Raw genomic sequence first — 21,652 nt, 5'->3', positions numbered from 1 at the left:
CTGGGATCAATTCCCAGTACCACACACAAAAAAAGTGGTGTAGATAAATTCAGAAGCCCAGGGTAGGTAATCAGAATTATCAAAAGCAGGCAAAGTAGCAGCCCTAAAATTGGCTTAAGCATTTTTCTTGGAGCCCAGTCCAGATTAAAGGTTTTTAGTAGCAATACTACAAAACACCACAAGATGGTGACAGAACTCTATTTTTTTAAACACCAAATTTGGAAGAGATCAGGTATTCCTTGATGGAAATGAGGAAAAGAAAGATTAAAAATGTTTATATTTCAAAACTTTTGGAATGATTAGAATGCTTGTTCTGGCAAGATTTTACAATGCTTGCCCATGATTTCTGTGAAGTATTTCATACATGTTGAAAAGCAATATTGATCCGTGTATTAGGCACCTTGCCTCTTGGGCTCTTGCAGACACTGGTATTGCCTCCTTAGCATTCTGTTCTCCTTTCCTCTCCTTTCTGATCTCTGTCCCACTGTCCTTTTCCACTAATACTTTGTAATATAAGGATTCTCCAGCACTGTTCCTGGGTTCAAATAGAGACTCCCAGTTATTAACTGTGTAACATTCAGCAAATCCCGTAACTTTGTGCCTCGGTTCTTTTTTCTACAAAACAGAGACAGCAATAGTGCCCACTTTGCAGGATTATTTTCAGGGTTAAATGAATTAATAAGTGTAAAAGCACTTAGAACAATGATGGCACATATAATGTTAAAATTATGTGGAATTAAAGTTTAAATTTCTGCTATTCATTGAGTTGATTTATCTGTCATTAGACAGATGAGTGAACTTCTTGAGGATTTTCCCTGATTAAAAAAAAAAAAGAAAGAAAAATATGTCAAGGGGCTGGGGATGTGGCTCAAGCGGTAGCGCGCTCGCCTGGCATGCGTGTGGCCCGGGTTCGATCCTCAGCACCACATACCAACAAAGATGTTGTATCTGCCGAGAACTAAAAAATAAATGAATAAATATTAAAAAAAAGAAAAATATGTCAAAATACATTGTACCATCAATTAACTAAAAAGAAAAAAAAAACAAGGGCTGGTGATGCAAAGTAAAAAAAAATAAAAATTAAAAAAAGAAAAGTCTAAGTCAGATTTACCAGTTTAGGTAGGATTTAATAGCTTTTTTCCCCTCCCCATCAGTCATCTTTCCCAATTTTACCTGTTTGTTTATTTTTTAAACTTTATTATTTATTTCTTTTCTTTTATTATTTTTATGTGTATTGGCTTGGTATTGCTTAGGATTGAACCCAGTGCCTCACACATGCTAAGCAAACAGCTTTATCAATGAGCCATAACCCCAGCCTAATTTTACCTCTTTAAATTAGTCACTGAAGAGAAAATTACAGGCATTTTATTTATTTATATGAAGGATTTTTTATTAAAGGGTTGTGTTCTCAGAAAGTGAAACAAGGAAAAAATATTAATGCAAGTTAAATTTTTGTTCTATAGATATTTTTTAATCTATTCAGGGGAAAAATCTTTGCAATAATCAAGATTTTTAAATGATACTCTGCCTTATTTACTTTAGGATTATATTAAGATATGTGCTAGTGAAGTTTAAATTGGTACGTTCATTTTTAAAGAACTTTTTAAATGAAGCACTTTTAAAATGAAGTATCAAAAATATGAAATTGTTTTCTACAATGATCCCCCAAAGATGGGTACCATAATTAAGCTTTTCCAGCAACCCCACTACCATGATTAAGCTTCTTGTCAGCAAGATCTTACAGAGCTTCCACAGGATTTCACAGGATTTCTGCAGAGAGCTCATTGTGATTTGAGGCTTCCTCTTTCATGTAAATGCCAGGTTTTCAGACAAAGGGTCTGATAGAGGCTGTCTGAAGAGAGCTCACTGTTATTATCTCTGTTTTCCGTGGTAAAAACTAGTGAAACCCCTGTTTGTCCTAAAATATGGGACAAAGAGTACCTGCTATGTAACCACTCCACTGAGTATAAATCTAAAAGAATTTCCCCACTAAGGTTCCAGAGATTTTTAGGCATCAGCCCCTCTAGACCATTACAACTTAACCCTGCATCCTGAAAATTCCTCAGGTGTCCAGTCTCATCTGTCCTATATCATCTCCACATTTTTTTTATCAGTACATTATAGTTTTACATAATGGTGGGATTTATTGTTACTTATTGGTTATAGTTTTACATAATGGTAGGATTTGTTGTTACATATTGGTAGATGCACACAATGTAACAATATAATTTAGCCAGTATCATTCCCCAGTAAAAAATATGAGATATTTAAAGATAAAAATCATAAAAATAATGCCCTGTACTTACCACTCATTTAAACAAATAGACTGTTAATAATATATTTGAAACTTTACGTACCCCTACTGATTCCACATTCCTTCCTGCACATCCCCCAGGCTGGCTTTGTGTGTGTGTGTGTGTGTGTGTGTGTGTGTGTGTTTGGGATTGAACCCCAAGGCCTTGCACATGGTAGGCAAGTGCTCTACCACTGAGCTACACCCCCAGCCCTTTAGATTTTTTGATTTCTTATTCTCTTACCTTAAAATGTAACTTACCCACTTATGGATACATTTATAAACAATGTAGTGCTTAGATTTGTATGTTTGAAAACTTTACACCAATGGATACATATTATAGGTATTCTTTTGCAAGTTACTTAAAAAAAAGAGTCAACATTTTGTTTCTGACACTCATTCAAGTAGATACATTTAGCTGGTGCATTTTTACTGCTGTATGGTATTCTGTTTTGTGAATATACCATTTATTTTGCTATTTATCTGTTCAATGAAAAGAAGTATCTAATTCAAGAAAGCTTTAAACTTTGCTGTTAAACATTTTGTGAACATTTTGTGACTGTTGCCTGAAACACACATTCAAGCGTTTTCTAGGCCACTCATCTAGGAGAGCTATGCTGGGAAACGACACATAGTTTTCTACAGTGATGGTTGTCATGCACCTTCCTGTCAACAGTGTTAAGAGTTGGCATTACTCCCATCCTCACCAACATTTGGCTATTTGGTTTTAGCATGGTGTGTGCAATATGGTCTGCTCCAGTCCCTCTGGACTCCCGAGTTTTCCTCATGACCTTTTCACATACTCTTTTCTCTGCCTAGAATGTCCTTTTCCCTGTGATTTGCACAGTTTGCTCTTTTACCTCCCTCAGGGTTTTACTCTGTTTTCCTGTTGTCTGTGAGGTCTTCCTGGCCAGCTGTGTGAAACCTGACATTCCTCTCCCTTCTTCCCAATCCTTTTGCTGCTTTATTTTTCTCTGAGCACTTATTACCATTGCTTTTCCCTTCTGGCAAGGGGGAGAGAGTTTCTATGTCTTTTTTTTGTGTGTGTGTGTGTGATAAATTAATAAAGTTTGCTAAGAGCCACAAGCAAATAATATGATGCATGGCACCTTTGGTTGTAAAGTGATGCCAGCTAGCCACTGAGATGATATGATTATGTTAAGATTTACATTCATATGGAAATTGGACTCCTGCTGTTGACCTTGGCCTGCTACGGGACTCATGTTACGGGACTCCTGGAGAGTTCCCATTGGTTGGGGAAGGATAGTAGGAGGGAATTGGGGGGGGGGGCGGTTCCGGGCCGGGGGTTACGATAGACGAGCCCGTGGGTGGACTGATTCTGGCTTCTTGGCGCCTACGGAGTATTGGCGGCTTTTTCAAAAATAAAGTTTTGTTCCTGCTTGAGTGGCTTGTGATTCTGTGCCCAGCCAAGACTGCGGCAAAAGTTCTTTATTTTTTTTTGTGTGTGTGTGCGCGATTTGCTAAACTATTTATTTATTTATTTTCGTATGTCTTGTTCTCTCTTGTAGCCCTAGAGCAGTGCCTTGCCTGTAGTAGACTTTAATAAATATTTGTTGGCTGAATTGAATGAATTTCATTTGCATTGTCTTGGTTATTAATGAAGTAGAGCATATTTTTTGTGTGTGGCCATTTGTGTTTCTTCATCTGGAAAAGGCCTACTCAAATATTTTGTTCATTTTTCTATTGTGTTGTTTAATACTTTCTTATTGATTTTAAGGAGTTCTTTATAAATTCAGATTATAAAATCCTTCATTGAATTTCTCAGTGGGGCTGGGGTCTTGTCAGAGTGCCGCAGCTCCTTCCTGGAGGCAGGAGGTACGCTGTGGCCTGCAGAGCCTAGAGCCACAGGAGCAGTGCCCGGATGAGGCCAGCGGTGCCCAGTGGCCCCAAGACCCGGGCATCCTCTGCCTTCTCTCCACTTCTTGCTTCTGCACAGCAGTGTCTCCTGGGAACCTAGGGCGCCGGCATGGATCGCTCTTGCTGCAGAGGTGAGCCTTCCTTCACGACTGGGGGATCTGGGGCATGGAATCCAAAGGCGTGCTGAACACAGGAAACGGTGGCGGAAAAACCCCAGCCCACTTTGGAGGAATTCCTGGACATGGAAAATCAATGGTGTTGCCACATAAAAGCTTCCACAAGTGTTTTGAAAAATCTCTATTATAATGGAGTGGATTTCATTGATTTGTCCAAGAAACACAAATCAGAGATACTTATCATGGGTTGGGGGGCTGCTGGAGATTGTGAATCCAGGACCTTGCACATACCAAGCAAGTACTCTACACTGAGCACAGGAGCTACACCTCCATCCAGGTTGAATGGCTTTCTAAACTTTCACAGTGCAATATGTACTATTTTCCCCCCCAAAATAAAGCAAAGCTGTTCTCACTCTCTAGAGCGGGATCTATGACTTTTGGGGTCATGTTAGAAACATGACCAACATAAGAGAATTATGAGTCCCCCAAACAAAGTCACTAGTGGGAGATCAAGCAGAAAGGACAAAGCTTATTTGAAGATCATTTGCAGGACTTAGATTTAAGTGCTCATTTGGGCAAGGAATACTGAAATATGATATTTAATTAGATGTAAGACTGAACTGAACGTACCAGGTGGTTTCTGTCAGAGTCACCTTGGTGGCTGGTGGTGACAATATCAGAAAGTTTCCTGTCTCTGTTTTTTTTTTTTTCAGAGTAGAAATTAGAAGTTTATTAAAGGACAGCAGAAAAGACGTCTCCGGAGGAAGAAGGGGACCCAAGAGGTGGAATCCGTGGAAGTGCGGTTGTCTCCCCTTTTTATAGTTTGGGGGATGGAATGTAGGGGGAAGGGCCCGAGGGATGGGACACAGGTGGGCCAAACAAGTAATCTGGGCAGGAAGGACTTCATTATCACTTCTTGGGATGGGCTATCTCCAAATCTGTTGGGGGCTGTTTCCTGGGTTCTATTAACATTTCTTTGGGGTGGACTTTGGCCTAGGGCCTTTTGGGGACTTCATTAACATTCCATCTGAGTTATCCGGAATCTTTGTCAGCATGGCCTCCATTTTAGATTTTACTGAATGATATGATATTAGACCCAATTTACCTAACTACACTGACTACCTAATTTTAAATCTGGCTTCATTCCCCCCTCTAATTTTGGGAACTCCTTACTGCTGTAAGGAAAGGGGGCGAAGATCCTTCTGGCTTCTTCAGGCTGAAAAGGGACGGTGTGGGGCAAGCAGTTTGGAGTCCCCCTTTAAAAATCGGGTCTATCGAGTGGTACAGCCTGAGCTTGCCCCACTGGCCACGAGTGGTGGAAGCTGCAGAGGACACAACCAGGGCCTCCAGGCCTCTCCCTCACCCTGGGGACCACCTCATCCTCCTGGAGCTGCGGCTGCTATCCCTGAGTGAGAGGCGACCCTCTCTGACCCTAAGGGGAAGCAATCCATGTGCAGAGCATCAGCAAGGATCCCAGGTGTCCAAGAAATGACTTCACACCCTCCAGGTCACCCAACCCTCCCTTGGGTAGGGCATTGCTGGGTTTGCACCTACCTGTGGAGCTGATTCCCCGCATTGGTCACACTGGCTGTGGAGACATCTTCCAGGTGCTTAAGAGTCCTGACTTGGCTGCTGCCCGAGCCCCTTCTGGCCTCCACCCTTCACACTGATTACCGCTACTTTGGCTAGTGCCTGGATGGGAACCCCTGCCCACTACTGGCCTCCACACAACAGTAGCAATGCAGACTGTCCCTCCGGCCTTCTAGATCCCCTCTCTGTTGCCTTTACCTCTCCACCACAGAGGCCCTTGAGCACCATGGGTGGCTGCCCAGAGGTGCTTGGCTACCTTTCTCAAGGACCTTTCTGGCCACACCAAACCACCCCTTCCTTTGCTGCAGTGCTGCAACATTTCCTCCACCCAGGGGAGAAGCGACAGTATCTCAAACAAAACCCAGGAATTGGTGTGTGACTCATCTGCTTGGATACCTTCAGTCCCCAAACTGCCTTCCAGGAGTTTTCTTGGCCATAGCTGCCGGATGTTTGAGCCTTTTCTTTCCAGGGTAGATGGATTGAAAGATGCCAGTTGGTGACTATTTGTGATCTGGGCACTGCTGTGTTTTGAAGGAGGTGAAGGGAGTCACGCTTGTTTGTCTTCCCACCCAAGTGAAGAGTTGTTGATGTTCACTGCTTATGCTTAGACAGTATGCAGTTTGTTTTAATTTAAATTTATTTTTTGTTGCAGGGGATAGGGGTATAGGCTTATGAAGAGCATTCTGAATTGGAGGAACTCTTTGTTGTCCCTGGTAGGAGAGACATCCCTAGTTTGGCCTCCATGCCATCTCCCTTGGTCATCTTCACTTGCTGTGCGAATTTGTGCCTGTTTCAGGAGCATCATGTCTACCTGGATGAGCCCATCAGAATCCACCACTCAATGGCATGTTGTCAACCAGCACAGAATAATGCCATCTTTGATTGCAAAGTGCTGACAAGGAACCATGCTTTCCTCTGGTTGGATCACAAGACAGGCAAGGTCAGACTCCTGCAACGTCTCCCCACCTTGCTCCACTTGATACTGGCAGTTGGAGATAATCAGTGGAATCAGGTCTCGCTCCACTTTGTAACTGATAACATGCAGGGAAGATGCAGGTGTGAGGGATACCACCTGGAATCAGGGAGAAGCTGCAAGCCCATCCTACCATCAGAGCAGTCTCGAGGCTGGAGGCCTTGCACTCAAGCATGGCTTTGCCCACTGCATCACGAAGTGCCTTGTATTCATCCCCATGCACCAGGTATTGGTCCATCTGGCCCATGTGGTCCTTCTGCAGCCCAGGAGAAGAGGGTTAGTCATGGTGGGGCAGGGTAGGGTGTTCTGCAAAGACCCTTCTCCATAGGCAAAGAAAGATAGCAGACACTGTTGGAGGTGAGAAGCAACTCAGCTGGAACTCCCTGCGAGGTCCAGCCATGACAGTCCTGGAGGTGTTCAGGAGCATGGCCTCCACAGGGATGGAGAGCCTGGGGAGAAGGGAGGCTGAACCTGGAGCTTCTTGCTTTCTCTACACACGGCAACACACCAAGCAAAGTGACAAAAACATGTCATCTTTGAGTCCCAGATAGTCATCTTAAAGATGCCAGGAGTTTCAGTGCCATTTTTTTAACCCCAAGACAGTAAAAATTTGACAATTTCTGAGCACTGGGAATGGAGAAGCCGGAAAGCCAAACTCATTGCACCGTCTCTCAATTCTTACCCACCTCTGCCTGGCAGAGAGCACAAGACACAGCTTGCAAGCTGAGTAAGCAAATATTAAAAGAAACACTCATTCACCTTTCCTGTGTAGAATTCAATTAGAAATTAAGCCTTGATAAAATGCAGGTGTACTACAAACCAGAAACACACCCAAATGTGCACACACAAACATGCCCATACCTACCTTTGCCCCACGGCAGGTGGCCTAAACCCACCCTGAAGCAGAGACCAAGGACCAGATACCTACCTGTGTCCTGCCGATTATGAGGGACAGGAGAGTGAGGAGTGGTTCCCACAGCTTTCCTGCTCTGCCAGGGACCTGCGTCTTACCTGCTGTGCAATTACTTCCTTGGGAAACACCCACCAGCATCGATGGCCCTGCCTGGAGAGGCTCTGCACAAATTCCATCCCTCGCAGGTTCGCGAGCCTCCTGACCAGGTACACGCAGTGCCAGTCGTTCCCTGCCTGGGTGCAGAACTGCCGGACACATCACAGGTAGTACTGCTCCTCCACAGCCAGCTCTGACAGTGCAAGGAGAAAGCTGGGCAGTGACTGGGGACTAAGAGCCTACTTCTGAGGAACTCAGTAAAAAAACATCCAGAACAGGGGAACGTGGTAAGGGCCAGCAAGACCCTAAGGAGAGTTCCTGTTCTGAACTCGTAGCTAATTTCTCCAAGGTAGAGAAGACCTGCCTGAGCCCTCCTGAAGCTCCAAGAGGAGATCAGAAGCCCTGTCGAGACACAAGCGGGTCCTGGCCACCTCCCGAAGGTACTGACAAGACACTGTAGTGGCAGGTCCTTGGCCTCGTCTCCCCTGAGGAGCAGGTCTGTAGGAAATGGCCTTCCTCCCTCAGGCAGTGGAGTTCACTCCTTGTGCAGTAAGCACTGGTCTTCTGATGAATTGAATCCTAAGGAGCAAAGAGCAAGAGAGAAAAGAATATTATACTTTCCAACAGGCAACTCCTCAATCTTCTAAAATTGCCAGTGATAATTAATGGGAAAATAAAGGGCTATCATTATAAAAAAAAAAAAAAAGACCCTTCATTAATTACTTCTATGGTGAATATTCTACTTTGTGGCTTACCTTTTAGTTTGCTTCTGTAATTTTTTGAGTTATCTTTTAATAAGCAGTTTTAATTCAAAGTGGAGAGGATCATTAATATTTCCCTTGATCCTTTGTGTTGAGTCTTGTATAAGAAATTCTTTCCTATCTTGAGGTCATAAAAGTATTTTCCTATATTTTTTGGTAAAAATTTTAGAGATTTGTTTTTCACTTTCAAGTATCTAATCTTCCTGGAATGAATTCTGGGTATGATGTGAAATAAAGGTCCACTTTTTTTTTTTCCCCATATGGAAAGCCAATTGTACTTTTACCACTCATTGACAAGTCTGTTCTTTCTCTGGCTGATCTGCAATGCCAGCCTGCTGGGGACTGAATGTTTGTGACCTCCCTTCCCCCCACATTCATCTGTCAAGGCACTAATCCTTGCTGTGATGGTTTTTGGAGGTGGAGACTTTTAGAAGGTAATTAGGTCTAGATGAGGTCTTAAGGGTGGATTTGCCATGCCCTTAGAGGAAGCAGAAGAGAACAGAGCCCTGTCTGTTACTGCCATGTGATACAGAAGAAGGTGGTAATCTTCAAGCCAGGTAGAGAGTCCTCACTAGACATTGAATCTGCCAGTGCCTTGATCCCTGACTTGCAGAACTATAAGTAATAAGTTGTCTATTATTTAAGCCACTCAGCCTATGGTGTTATGTTAAGCAGCCTAAGCTAAGATCCTAACTCTGATATATATCAAGTGTCCATAAATCTAGATCTTTTCTGGGCTTTCTTGTCTTTCATTCATTTTTGTCTTTTTCTGTACAATGCCATATTTTCTTCTACATTATAACCTTGATATCTGGTAGGGCAATTCTTCTTCCATAGTAGAGTTTTTGTCTATTATTGGCTCATCATTCTTTTTCCCCCCAAAGGTATTTTGAAAATTTGTTCTGTTTAGATCTATATGACAGTAGAGTGTATTTTGACAGATTATTCATACATGGAGTATAACTTCCCATTCTTGTGGTTGTACATGATGTGTAGTTAAACTGGTGGTGCATTTATATAGGAACATAGAAAAAAGTTTTATCCAAGTCATTCTACTGTCTTTCCTGTCTTCATCTCCCCTCCCTTTCCTTCATTCTCCTTTGTTTAATCCACTGTTCAGTCTTCATCTATTCTTCTGTCCCCACTCCCCTTATTGTGTATTAGTATCTGCATATCAGGGGGAACATTTGGTTTGGGGGGCATTGGCTTATTTCCCTTAGCATGTTAGTCTCCAGTTCCATCCATTTACTGGCAAATGCCATAATTAATGTTCTTCTTTATGGCTGAGTAATATCCCATTGTGTATATGTGCCATGTTTTCTTTATCCATTCATTTGTTGAAGGGCACCTAGGTTGGTTCCATAGTTTAGCTATTTTGAGTTGAGCTGTTGTAAACATTGATATGGCTGCGTCATTGTAGTATGCTGATTTTAAGTCCTTTGGGTGTAGAATGAGAAGTGGGATAGCTGGGTCAAATGGTGGTTCTATTCCAAGTTTTTTGAGGAATCTCCATACTGCTTTCCAGAGTAGTTGCACCAGTTTTCAGTCCCACCAACAATGTATGAGTGTACCTTTCCCCCCACCTCCTCTTATTGGCTCATCATTCTTTCATATAGATGTTAAATTATCTTATCAAAATCCAAAGTATGACTAAGAAAGGTTTTTGGTTGAAATTCTATTCAATTAAATTCTGTTAATTCTTTTGAATGTATTTTGGGAAGAATTTATGTATTTATGGTATTAATTTTCTTATCTGTAAACACAGTATATAGCTTATATTTATTAAGTCTTTTTAATATGTTTAAATAAAGTTTTAAAAAGTTTTCCATATAGAATCTTGCTATAATTTTAAATATTTGCTCTTGGTATCTTAATTTTTATCACTACCATAAGTAGTTGTTTTAATATTTTCCGACTTTGTTAGTATGTAGAAATGTACTTCACTTGGTAATTTGATCTTATACTCAGATACTTTATTAAACTGTATTATTCTACTGATTTATCTGTAGGTTCTTTGGCATTTTCTTCTTCTTTTTTGGTACTGGGGATTGAACCCAGGGGTGCTTGAACACTGAGCCACATCCCCAGCCCTTTTTATTTTAAAAAGAGACAGGGTCTTGCCAAATTGCTTAGGTCCTCATAAGTTGCTGAGGCTGGCTTTGACCTTGTGATCCTCCTGCCTCAGCATCCTGAGCCTTTGGGATTATAGGCATGTACCACCGTGCCCAGCTGGTGTTTTCTATACAGACTGTTAAATCATCTGCAAATAAGACAATTCTGTTTCTAATCTTCAATCTTTTTTACTCTTACTTTTTTTTTTTTTTGGTCTTATCTCAATAGTTGGGACCACCAATGAAATGTCAAAAACAAAACAAAACAAAACAAAAAAACATACAAAAAACCCCCAGTGATTATAGGTATCAGTGCATTGAATAGTGTTGCTACAATTTGAGTTTAACCTAAAACTTCAGAATATAACTTTATTTGGAAATAGGGCCTTACAGTTGTAACTAAGGATGGAGATGAGATCCTACTAGACCTAAATGCAATGCAAATGTCCTGATAAGAGATAGAAAAGAACACACATAACCCTGGCATGGTGGCTCATGCCTGTAATCCCAGCTACTCAGGAAGCTGAGGCAAAAGGATAGTAAGTTCCAGGATAGCCTGGGGAACAAAGCCAGACCTTGTCCCAAAATATAAAAGGGCTTGGGATATAGCTCAGTGGTAGAGCTCCCTGGGTTCAGTCTACAGTACTGCAAAGAAAAAGGACACATAGACACACAGGGAAGGTAGAGGCAGAGATTGGAGTAGTGTATCTGCAGTTCAGGAACACCAAGGATTGCCTGCAAGCACCATGGCACCTATGCCTTGGAGTTTCCAGAAAGAATCAATGCTAACATCTTGCTCTCAGCTTCTGGTCTTCTGAAATGGAAGAGAATGCATTTCTGTTGTTTTAAGCCACCAGTTTATGGTAATCTGTCATGGCAGCATAACACAATGGACATCTTTGTCTTTTTTTTCCTGACATTTATAATTTATTTAATTTTTTTTATATGTGTGTGTCTGAGAGACAGACATAGGATAAGTTTGAAACTGAATATTTAATTATAGTCCTTATTTTAAAATAAATTTTTATTTATTTTTTTAATTTTTTTTTTAAAATTTTTGTAGTTGTAGATGGAGAGCGTGCCTTTATTTTATTTGTTTATTTTTATGTGGTGCTAGGGATTAAACCCAGTGCCTCACACATGCTAGGCAAGTGTTCTGCCACTGAGCTACAGCCCCAGCCCTAAAAATAAATTTTTAATTGGCAATGTATTCACATAATTCAAAACAAAAAGGTATATACAAAAGGGTATACTCCAGCCACCGACCATAGTGTTCTTTTTTTTTTTTTTTAAGAGAGAGTGAGAGAGGGAGAAAGAGAAAGAGAGAGAGAGAATTTTAATATTTATTTTTTAGTTATTGGCAGACACAACATCTTTGCTTGTATGTGGTGCTGAGAATCGAACCCGGGCCGCACGCATGCCAGGTGAGCGCGCTACCGCTTGAGCCACATCCCCAGCCCCCATCATAGTGTTCTTTATGTGTCTGTGTGTGTGTGTGTGTGTGTGTGTGTGTGTGTGTGTGTGTGTGTTGTTTTTTTCATTAAATATAGCTCAGTGATCAGTCCTGACCATTATGCAAAACTGATTTCTTACTCATTTGTACAACTTCATAGTATTTTTATTGGTTGGGTATATAATTGTTTGTTAAACTAATTCATGTTTGTGGAATTTAGGATGTTCTTAATTTTTTGTAATTATAAATAGTGCTTTTATGAGTGTATCTATTGGATAAGTTTCTAGAAATAGATTGCTTTTTTTTTTTTAAAACAGGAAAAAGAAGGTTTATTGCTTTGCTAGCAAAGGAGAAACATAGGCGACTCCTGTCCCAAAGGCTATGATCTGTTCATCTGCAGGAACAGGAGGCTTTTATACGGGTAATTCAGAGCAAATGAGAATAGGGAGAGATCAGGAAGGAGAAGATTAGGGAAGAGATCAGGAAGAAGGTTAGGGAAAAGAAGTTGGGGAAAAGGAAAAAAAAACATGTAAGTTTCAAAGCTACAAGGGATATAGTCCAAGCATAAAATGAACCCTTGTTACAATCCCCCATTGTCAATTTCTACATTCCATTTCTATGGAAAGTGAGTGATGACATCTCCAAAGCTACTTCCTGTGAAAGGGGGTAAAGTTTGGGGAAGTAACCCAAAATCCTTCTTTATCCTGTGGGGCATGGACCCTTAAGAGCATTCAGCTTCAGAGCAGTCCAGGGGTCCACAGTGGCAGATGGCAGGTGACTGGACAAGGCATACATAGGGCAGGGATTATGCTAAGCCAACAATAAAGACAGCAAAGCATTACTTTTTTGTAAACAATTAGCACAAAACAATTACTATTTCAGCCAGTCTCCAAAAACTATGAGGACAGTAACTCATAATCTTCTCGGTGAAAAACAGATCAAATTCAATCTTAAGAGGTTAGGAAGATTTGTAAGCCTATGAAATCAGACTCAAATTAATTCAGGACAAATTTGTAACTCTTGTGATTAGTATTATTAGGCACACTCACACAAGAACCTTTCCTTCATAGCCTCCAGTTTTACTTACTGTTGATAGGGCTGACACAAGTGTATATCTCAAGTTACATTAAAAACAACAATAACAACAACATTGTTTTTTCCTTTTAAATGTCTACCCACATAGGACTGGGCTTGAGCTATATTCTCCTGCCAGGTATTTAGGACCAAGTTGGTCAAAACTGACCTTGTTCCTATATATTCTTAAGAGTCAGCTGAGAGTCCTCAGAGATCACTCTTGGGGACATGTGTGAAGCCTCCTGGCTCCTTTAGCTCTCCTCTAACAGTGGTGCCACTTCCCAGGATTTGTTGGGGTCTGGCTGCATAAATGTCTTTTTTGGGAAGCATTAGGGACATTTCCATCTCCAGTGACCCTCCTCATGGCAGAATGTGTACTGCTTGGCTTCCTATTCTCTGGGGTCCTCTTTAGATCTTCCTGATTCGTAGTTCGGGTGGCTCACCAGAGTTGCAGGGCTCAGAGAGGGGTCTCTGTCGTTCCCTGGGTCCCAGCTGACCTTAGAGGGCAAGGGCCAAAGTGTTGGATACTTTTCCTTGGCCCTTATATTTCCTTGACTTTGGTTTACAAGTTTTTGGTTTTAAATGCCCAGAAAACCAGTTTCATTTAATTGGGGTTAGTATTAGTATTGGAAGTCAGCATTATATAATATCTATGGCTCAAATTAGTCTCAAATATTGACCCAGGGTTTTTTGTTTTTTTTTTTTTAAGAAGTAGTATCTCTGCAAAACACTGCAGGCAACAGTTATAAAGTTTATAAGGAAAATACAAAAAAAAATTAACATAGCAAAAACATTCAGTTTGTGTAATAGATATGAACCAAAAAAAAAAAAAAAAGACTTTTATAATCTTGAATCTTTGCTTAGTTACCTTATATGATATCCCCTGTTTGAGATCACAGTAATCTTTACAACAAAATCAATCTTTTGCTCACAACTGTACATGAGCTGAAGTCTAGCCTATTTTGGAGCCATTTTAACATGGAGTAAGGTGGGAGGCAGAGCCTTAACAAAAATCAAAGGATACCCTTAAATCTCTTGGAAATTTTAGCAAACAGTGTTAATCATCAGAAATTGACTTAACAAAAGCCACAGTAAGGCAGGGCTCTTCACAAATAACACAAAACAACATTACATCTGAAACATGAGTCACTGAAAGGCTAAGAGAGCTTTAACTTTCTTTTTGTGGAAAAAGTAGCAGGAAGATTCCGTGTTTTAACATGTCATCTTTAAACAGATCAGGCTCTCCTTAATACCTTCTAAAAATACCTTTAAATTCCAATTCGAGTGTGCAGAGTAACACAAAATTGTACATATAACTTTTTGACAACAGGTTACTTTAGCTATAAAACATCAAATATATGAATCAATACCAACCAAATTTATTTCGAACCTGAGACTTTTGCTACACCTAATTTTAGTTTGGAGAACACCAACTTGGCAAAGTGCTTTCCAAAGCTTTACATTTATCTAAGCTTAAATGTAAAAAAAAATTTTTTTAGATGTTGATAGACCTTTATTTTATTCATGTAAGGTATGCCGTGCTGAGGATAGAACCCAGGGCCTCACACATGCCAGGCAGGTCCTCTATCGCTGAGCCCCAGCCCAGCCCCAAAGCTTAAATTTTAAAGTACATTAGAATCCAGAGTGTACGGAACAATAAACACAGGTCTACATGGATTAACAAAACTCAAAGGATAGCCTTAAATCTCTTGTAACTTTTAGCAAACAGTGTTAATCATCAGAAATTGACTTAGCGAAAGCCAACAGATAAGACAGGTCTTCAAATGACAGTGTGACCCTTCTATGTCAGACCAATGTATAAAAAAGAGCACTTATTGGTTATCTTGCTAGTAAACTTACATATACTTTCATTTTAAGCTTTTACATAACACTTAGACATGGCTTGGACAGTTCTCAGATGCATACATATCCTATATACACATATATTTTGGGTGTCAACTGTATTGTTTAACTTAAGTAACAGTTGTTTGTTTAGTCACAAAGTAATCATTTAAGATTTTAAAACAGGTACGAACCTCAATTCCTTTAAGACTTGATTTCCCCAAGTAATAAACCTGACAAATACAATAAAATTATCCATAGATAAGAGCAGATCAATGTTTCAGACTTTGCTTCATATTAGTATGTTAAAGTTCAAATAACTTTGACTCTGCTAATTTTAGCCAATTTAATCAAACACAAACTTTCTGAGATTTACCTTCTGCACACCTTCTGTGACTGACTTAAACATTCACAACTTCTTTACATCCTTAGTTTTGCCCACTTTCATCTTGGACTTTAGCCTAAGAATACTACTTTACCAGATAATACTTTCTCCTCCAGAAACATTTCTTTTACCTTCTAATTTTTCATACTAAAATATATTTTCATACCTGTGGCTTTCTTTTATCTTGTCTAGTTTTGGACCCTTTCTTAAATTCATGTTCTGAAACAGACCTTATTAATATTATCTGTGCATTTAGTTTACAGGATGATTTTATTCCAGGAGAGAGTTGGACAATCCAGCATATACAAAAACTGTGTCTTAATCTTTTGAATTTAAGGGGTTAGATGCTTAATCAATTTAGAATCCAGAATGTTGAATTTAAGGGGTTGGAGCACAGGATATTTTTGAGCCTGACCTATCTTCCTTATCATTATCACAATGTCACCAACTTTAAATGAGTTCCCCACGGTCAATTGTACCCAGAGGCTCCTTTGGGGCCTTTTTCTTACACTAGGCATATTGATATGCAATGGCGGAGGCCCTTTCCATCCTTTTCTTTAGGCTTCCTTGAAGATCCTTTTTCAGAGGCTGCCTACAAAACACAAGTGGGCCTTATTTTCTACCTTTTTCTTTTCTGAGTTCGGTTATTTATTCTGCGGGTTTCCCCAGGCATTTAGTTTGATGGGATACTATTCTAGCAAGAATTGCTTTGCCCCAGTGATAAATATTCCCTGGCTAAATAGGGTCTCCTGTCAGATCTTAAAAGGGGAGACTCTTGTCCCCAGGTCATAACCTGACAGTGCTGGAACCTACTGCCACATCCCATGTGGCCAGCAGCCTCCACCTCAACCCAGGGGGAAAAGGGGCTGAAAGGCAGAGCAGAGCCCAGGACCTCTTTGGTCATTTTTCTACAGCCTAGGTGGCTTTTTTTGGGATTTTTTCCCCCCCAATTTAGGGCCAGTGTCCTTGACCACAATGAAATGATCTGCGGCTGATTGGGGCCAGGCTGAGAAACAGTGCTGGGAGTACTAGCACTGGGTTTAAAAGATTTAAATCTTTTCAACCCTTTCTTCTGGATTCCTGCTATCCTTACACAGAAGAGGCAGTCAGTGCCTTTTGGCACCTTCAATTTAGTTCCTGACGGTTCAGACCCCTTATCATGAAACTGCATAAATGCCTGTACATGTACTCTACCCCTGACAGACCAACTTCAGCATCAGTCAGAATTGTATAATAATCCAGAAAAATCATTCAGAGGCCAGATTGTATTACAGCAAACCATCTTTCTCTTAGGCTTATACCTATAGGTGGCCAGTTCAGCCAAGATCTCTCTGCTCCAGAGACTACTGGTAAGATCAATGCAGCATAGTCTATGTCTTAAAGGCCAGTAACAGACAAAAAACAAAACAAAAACAAACAAAACAAAACAAAAAACAAAAAAACCCACAGCTGAGAGAGGATCACCTAAACCAGGGCTGACAGATAGGAACCTTTAAAAACAGACAGACCTGCATGTACAAATTTCTTTTACTTACTTTACCTTTGACCAACCACAACTATAAGATTTTACAATAATCTAGAAAGCTATTTAAAAGCCAGATCTTTACAGTAAAACATTATCTTAGATAGACTTATAGGTGGCCCTTTCTTCAACTCACTTTACCTCTGACAAATAAATTCTAATTGCAAGATTGTACAAAAAGAAACAGAGACAACCAGAAAGAAGTGCCAAAACTATGGCTGATAGATAGGAACCTTTAAACTGACCAGCCAAGAACTTTCCCAAGAGACTATCCGTAGAAACAATGCAGTACTGGCCATGTCTTAAAAGGGGCAGTAGCAGATACAAATAAAACAGATAAGTGGAGGGAATTCTCAAGCCCAAGGCCAACAAACAGATGAGAACCTAGAACAGATCAGAAGGGACTACATATCCCTAAGTCCCACTTAACCGTGACTCTTAAACCAGTGGTGCCACAAATGTCCCCAGAAAGAGGGACCAGCTGTTCCCACAAATAGGAACTAGGTGTATGGAATCAAGGGTCTCCGCATGCACACTGAGGGATTTACAAAATGGCCAAGGGTGTGTGAATTTCCTCAGTTCAGTTTCCTTTTTCTCAAAGTAGAGCAACTGATGGAGCAACTTGTACAGTTCAAAGAGAGAAGGTGGGAATTTCCAGAAAGAGCTTTGGCAGCTGCTGGGATGGTCCCTCAGTTCCTCCCTTTACTCACAGGAGGCAAACTCACAGGTCTCTCAATTTCTCCAATAGTCAGCTCTGAACAAACTCACCAGCACCATGAATCCCCGGCATGGAAATTTTGGGGTTCCTTGGAGAGCCAGGCCTGCCCAAGAAAAGCTGGAGCAGGGGCTGCTCTTGGCTCCTGGCTTGGCTTGCCAAATTTGTAACCGAATGCTCGGTCCTCGTCCTCAATGCCAATCTAATAACAAAGACAAGGTCTTGAGGAAAAGGAAAAAGGTTTATTGCTTTGCTAGCAAAGGAGAAACACAGGGGACTCCTGTCCCAAAGGCTGTGATTCTCTAGAATTGCTATTTTAGGTATGTGTTTTTGTTGATAGATATTACCAAATTGCTTTTGTTAGAAAGATTATAATTTACACTGCAGATAGGAATCAGTGAGAATGCTGATCACCTATACTCTAATCAACAGTCTTTTTTTTTTTTTTTTCCTAGTAGTGTTGAGAATCAAACCCAGGGCTTAAAATGTGTGAGAAAAGTGCTGTACCACTGAGCTTATGCCCAGACCTTTTAATTTTATCTTGAAACAGGATCTGGCTGAGTTGCTGAGGCTGGCCTTGAATTTGCTATCCTCCTGCCTCAGCTTATAGAATAGATGGGTCATAGGTCTGTGCCATCACCTCTGTCAACATAGTCAAAATTTTGGATGTGTGCTAATCCAATATGAAGCTATGGAATCTCCACTTGGTTTCAGTTTACATTTTCTTCTCAGTAAAATGGAGTGTCTTTTTAGAGGTTAAATAGCCATTTGTGATTCATTTTTTTTCTTATCATTTTCCCACTTTCCTATAGAGTTACTTTTATTCTTATTTATTTATAGGTGCTTTAGGAGGGCACTAGTTCTTTGTAATGTGAGTTATGGACATTTTCTGGGTTCATTTACCCTGTAATAATGCTTTCCACACTTTTCTGATTTTCTGAATTTATAGGTTGTTTCTTTCCTTAGAACTAATAATATTGTTTAGATAGGGGCAGGGCCCCCCCAAAAAGTAAAATTTAGCATGCCGAAAAGATGGTATTTTCAAAGAATCCTAACAACTCTGCGACTTTGCTATTCTTTGGTCAAAATTTAAGGGATTTTATTTTCTATATTTCCTTTGTTTCAGATAAAATTTAAAATCTAAGAACTGTCTCCTTGACTACACTTAAGTTTTTGAAAGTTTGCTTTTGCCACATAGAAAAAAATGTAATGTAGAAAAATGAGATAGTAGAAAGAAAAATAAGGGGGAAAATTCCCTGAATTTCCCTAATTGTTAACGCCATACTTTTAATGATATGTACTTTGAGATATATGTACATATATGTCTTAATATTGTTGTTTGAAAATGAGACATACTTTAAACTTGTCAGGTCATCTTACAAATCTAAAAAATGTTAGTAATATTTGTTGTATGGATATAAACCAATTTTGTGGTTTATCTTCAGTTGTTTCTGCAAACTCACTTTTTTCTTCATAGTCATTAGCTTTTGCTTATTCCTTGCATTTGGCCTTGACCTTCTTCTCTTCCAGGTATTATCTCCTAGGTATTTGTAAAAAAGAAAAAAAAACTAAATAAACAAAATAAAGGTATTGTGTTCAGATACAACTAAAAATATTTTTAAAAAGAAAAATGAAATAAAAACAAAGCCAAAATATAAGCTTCAATTTTTTTATTATTAGACACAACAGATATAAATCTTCTCTATCATAGTGATATAAAAGTTTCCGAATACTTACTCTGAGATTTTGCATTTACCTTGATATGTACTGGTTGCAAACAACACACCATATCTGATTTGGCCTACTATTAAATCCTCAGTGCTCAGGGCATTGCCTGGTATACAGAAGACACCTAATAAGCATTTGTGAAATTAAAAATATAACTTTGCCAATTTGGGGGCAAGTTGTTTCCAATGATTGGTCACTTTAAATATCACATTGAGCATGTCTATAATTAAGCCTTCATTTCTTCAGGCTCAATTCCTAGCCATAGAATTGCTACATCCAGGGTAGAGACATTTTAAAAAGGTTTTGTTAAGCTAAATTGCCTTTTAGAAAGATTGTGATCCCATCAATGTTGAATGTGAGTGCCATTTTTGTTCCTTTGCAATAGTCCTCTGTTTAGCTCCTTCTCCTAATTTAACTACTTCAGTCTTGGCCTATGTCTTGGATCATCTTTGAGCTGGGGAGAAATAGCTTTTCTACCCCTTGTCCCCATTCTGCTTTTCCAGGGAATGGTTCATTACCAGGTGGTATTTACCTTTATCTGTAAAGGTAGTTTGGGATGGTTGGAGGGGGCAGGAAGGACCATTGCTCTTTAGGATATTCTAGTTCTTTGAATCTTCCTAGGTCTGGATTTTTTTTCCCATGGTGTCTCCTTTAATTTAGTTTGGCACAAATTTTGACTTTTGCAGCCAAGCAAAACTAGTGATTATCTGACTCATATCTGTGTTAGTCTGTGGGCATGAAAGTATCTTTTTGTAAGACCCTATAGTCTTTTTTTTAACTTTACTGAAAATTTATTCAATAAAATAATAGAAGAAATTTTTTTCAAGTATATATTTATTATTTTTTCTTTATATATGACAGAGGAATGCATTATAATTCTTATTACACATATAGAGCACAATTTTTTATATCTCTGGTTGTATACAAAGTACATGTACGTTTTCATACATGTACTTTGGATAAGAATGATCATCACATTCCACCATCATTTTTAACCCCATGCCCTCTCCCTTCCCCTCCCACCCCTCTTCCCTATCTAGAGTTTGTCTATTCCTCCCATGCTCTGTCTTCCCACCCCACCCAGTCAAGATCAGCAGTGGTTCAATTATGTCATTAGAGACCCAAGTTTATTCTTTTCTTTGTTCTGCTATTCTCAACAGATGCTTTCTCCTATGATCAGCTCCTTGTGTTGCAAGGTAGCTGCCAATAGACACAAAGGACATAGACTTCCTTGGTGATTCTTGATATAGAGAGAGGGAGGGGCTTTTTATTAAAATGAATCAAGACTTTCCTTTAATGTGATTGGATCAACTTAAATTATGTGTTCCCATCTAAAATGTTTCTAAAAGCCATTAAAAATGTAGGTTTGGGGGCTGGGGCTGTAGCTCAGTGGCAGAGTACTTGCCTAGCATGTGAGAGGCACTGGATTTGATTCTCAGCAGCACATAAAAAAATAAATTAAATAAAGGCATGCTGTTCATCTAGAACTATAAATTTTTTTAAATGTAGGTTTGGTAGGTAGAAAGTTAGTGTTCCAAGTTATAATTTAACTAGCTCCTTTGTAATCACAGACCAAGGTTAGTTACTTCATAGCTAGGACATAGAAGAATCTGCATGACACTCCATATTTTATGGTTTATCATTTCTAATCCTTTTATGTTATCAATTTGTGTATTTGTCAGGATTCTGGTTTTCAAATAACAAATACTCAGTTCAATTTGATTTAAACAAGAAAACTGTTGGGCTGGAGATATGGCTCAGTGGTAGAGCATTTGTCTGGCATGTGTGAAGCCCTGAGTTCAGTCCCTAGCACTGCCAGAAAAAGGTGAGGGGAAGGGGGATTTTATTGATTCATGGAACAGGAAAGGGTATGGGATAGTCTGATTTTGGACGTGGCTGAATGTAAAGCCTGAAGTGTCATCCAGGTCCTTCTTTCCTAGTAAGTTTTCTCAATTTGGTAATCATGAGGGCCATCCATCAAAAGCCTAAGACTCAAATCTTATTAGCCTTAGCAATCTCAGCAGAAAGAGTATCTCCTCTGATCACTCTGGCAGAAAAATCCCAGGAAGCATTCTGATTGGTTACCTTCTTATTTCTAAATCAATTACTGTGGCCATGGGAATAGAATATTCTGATTGGTTAGGACTGAGTCATGTGTCTCATGTGTTCCAAGTTGGCAGTTCAGCCATATCTAAACTTGGA

The 21,652-nt window shown here is 39.8% G+C and overlaps 1 protein-coding gene across 8 annotated transcripts in view; it reads left to right on the top strand.

The window, feature by feature from the left end:
• The window catches only part of ZNF638 (zinc finger protein 638), a 124,875-nt gene that overhangs the window by 20,228 nt on the left and 82,995 nt on the right, over positions 1 to 21,652 (top strand). Inside the window, exon 1 of one of the 8 annotated variants that reach the window (XM_081264315.1) lies at positions 4,080 to 4,302. The exons of the other annotated variants lie outside the window; for them this stretch is intronic. The gene's annotated coding sequence lies outside the window, so the exon portion shown is untranslated. Of the gene's footprint in view, positions 1 to 4,079; positions 4,303 to 21,652 lie in introns of those variants that run through there. 8 annotated transcript variants of the gene reach the window in all.

The sequence above is a fragment of the Spermophilus citellus genome, assembly GCF_964194105.1.
Source record: "Spermophilus citellus genome assembly, chromosome: 13".
Taxonomy (NCBI): Eukaryota; Metazoa; Chordata; class Mammalia; order Rodentia; family Sciuridae; genus Spermophilus; species Spermophilus citellus.
This window is presented reverse-complemented; position numbering and strand designations above follow the sequence as displayed.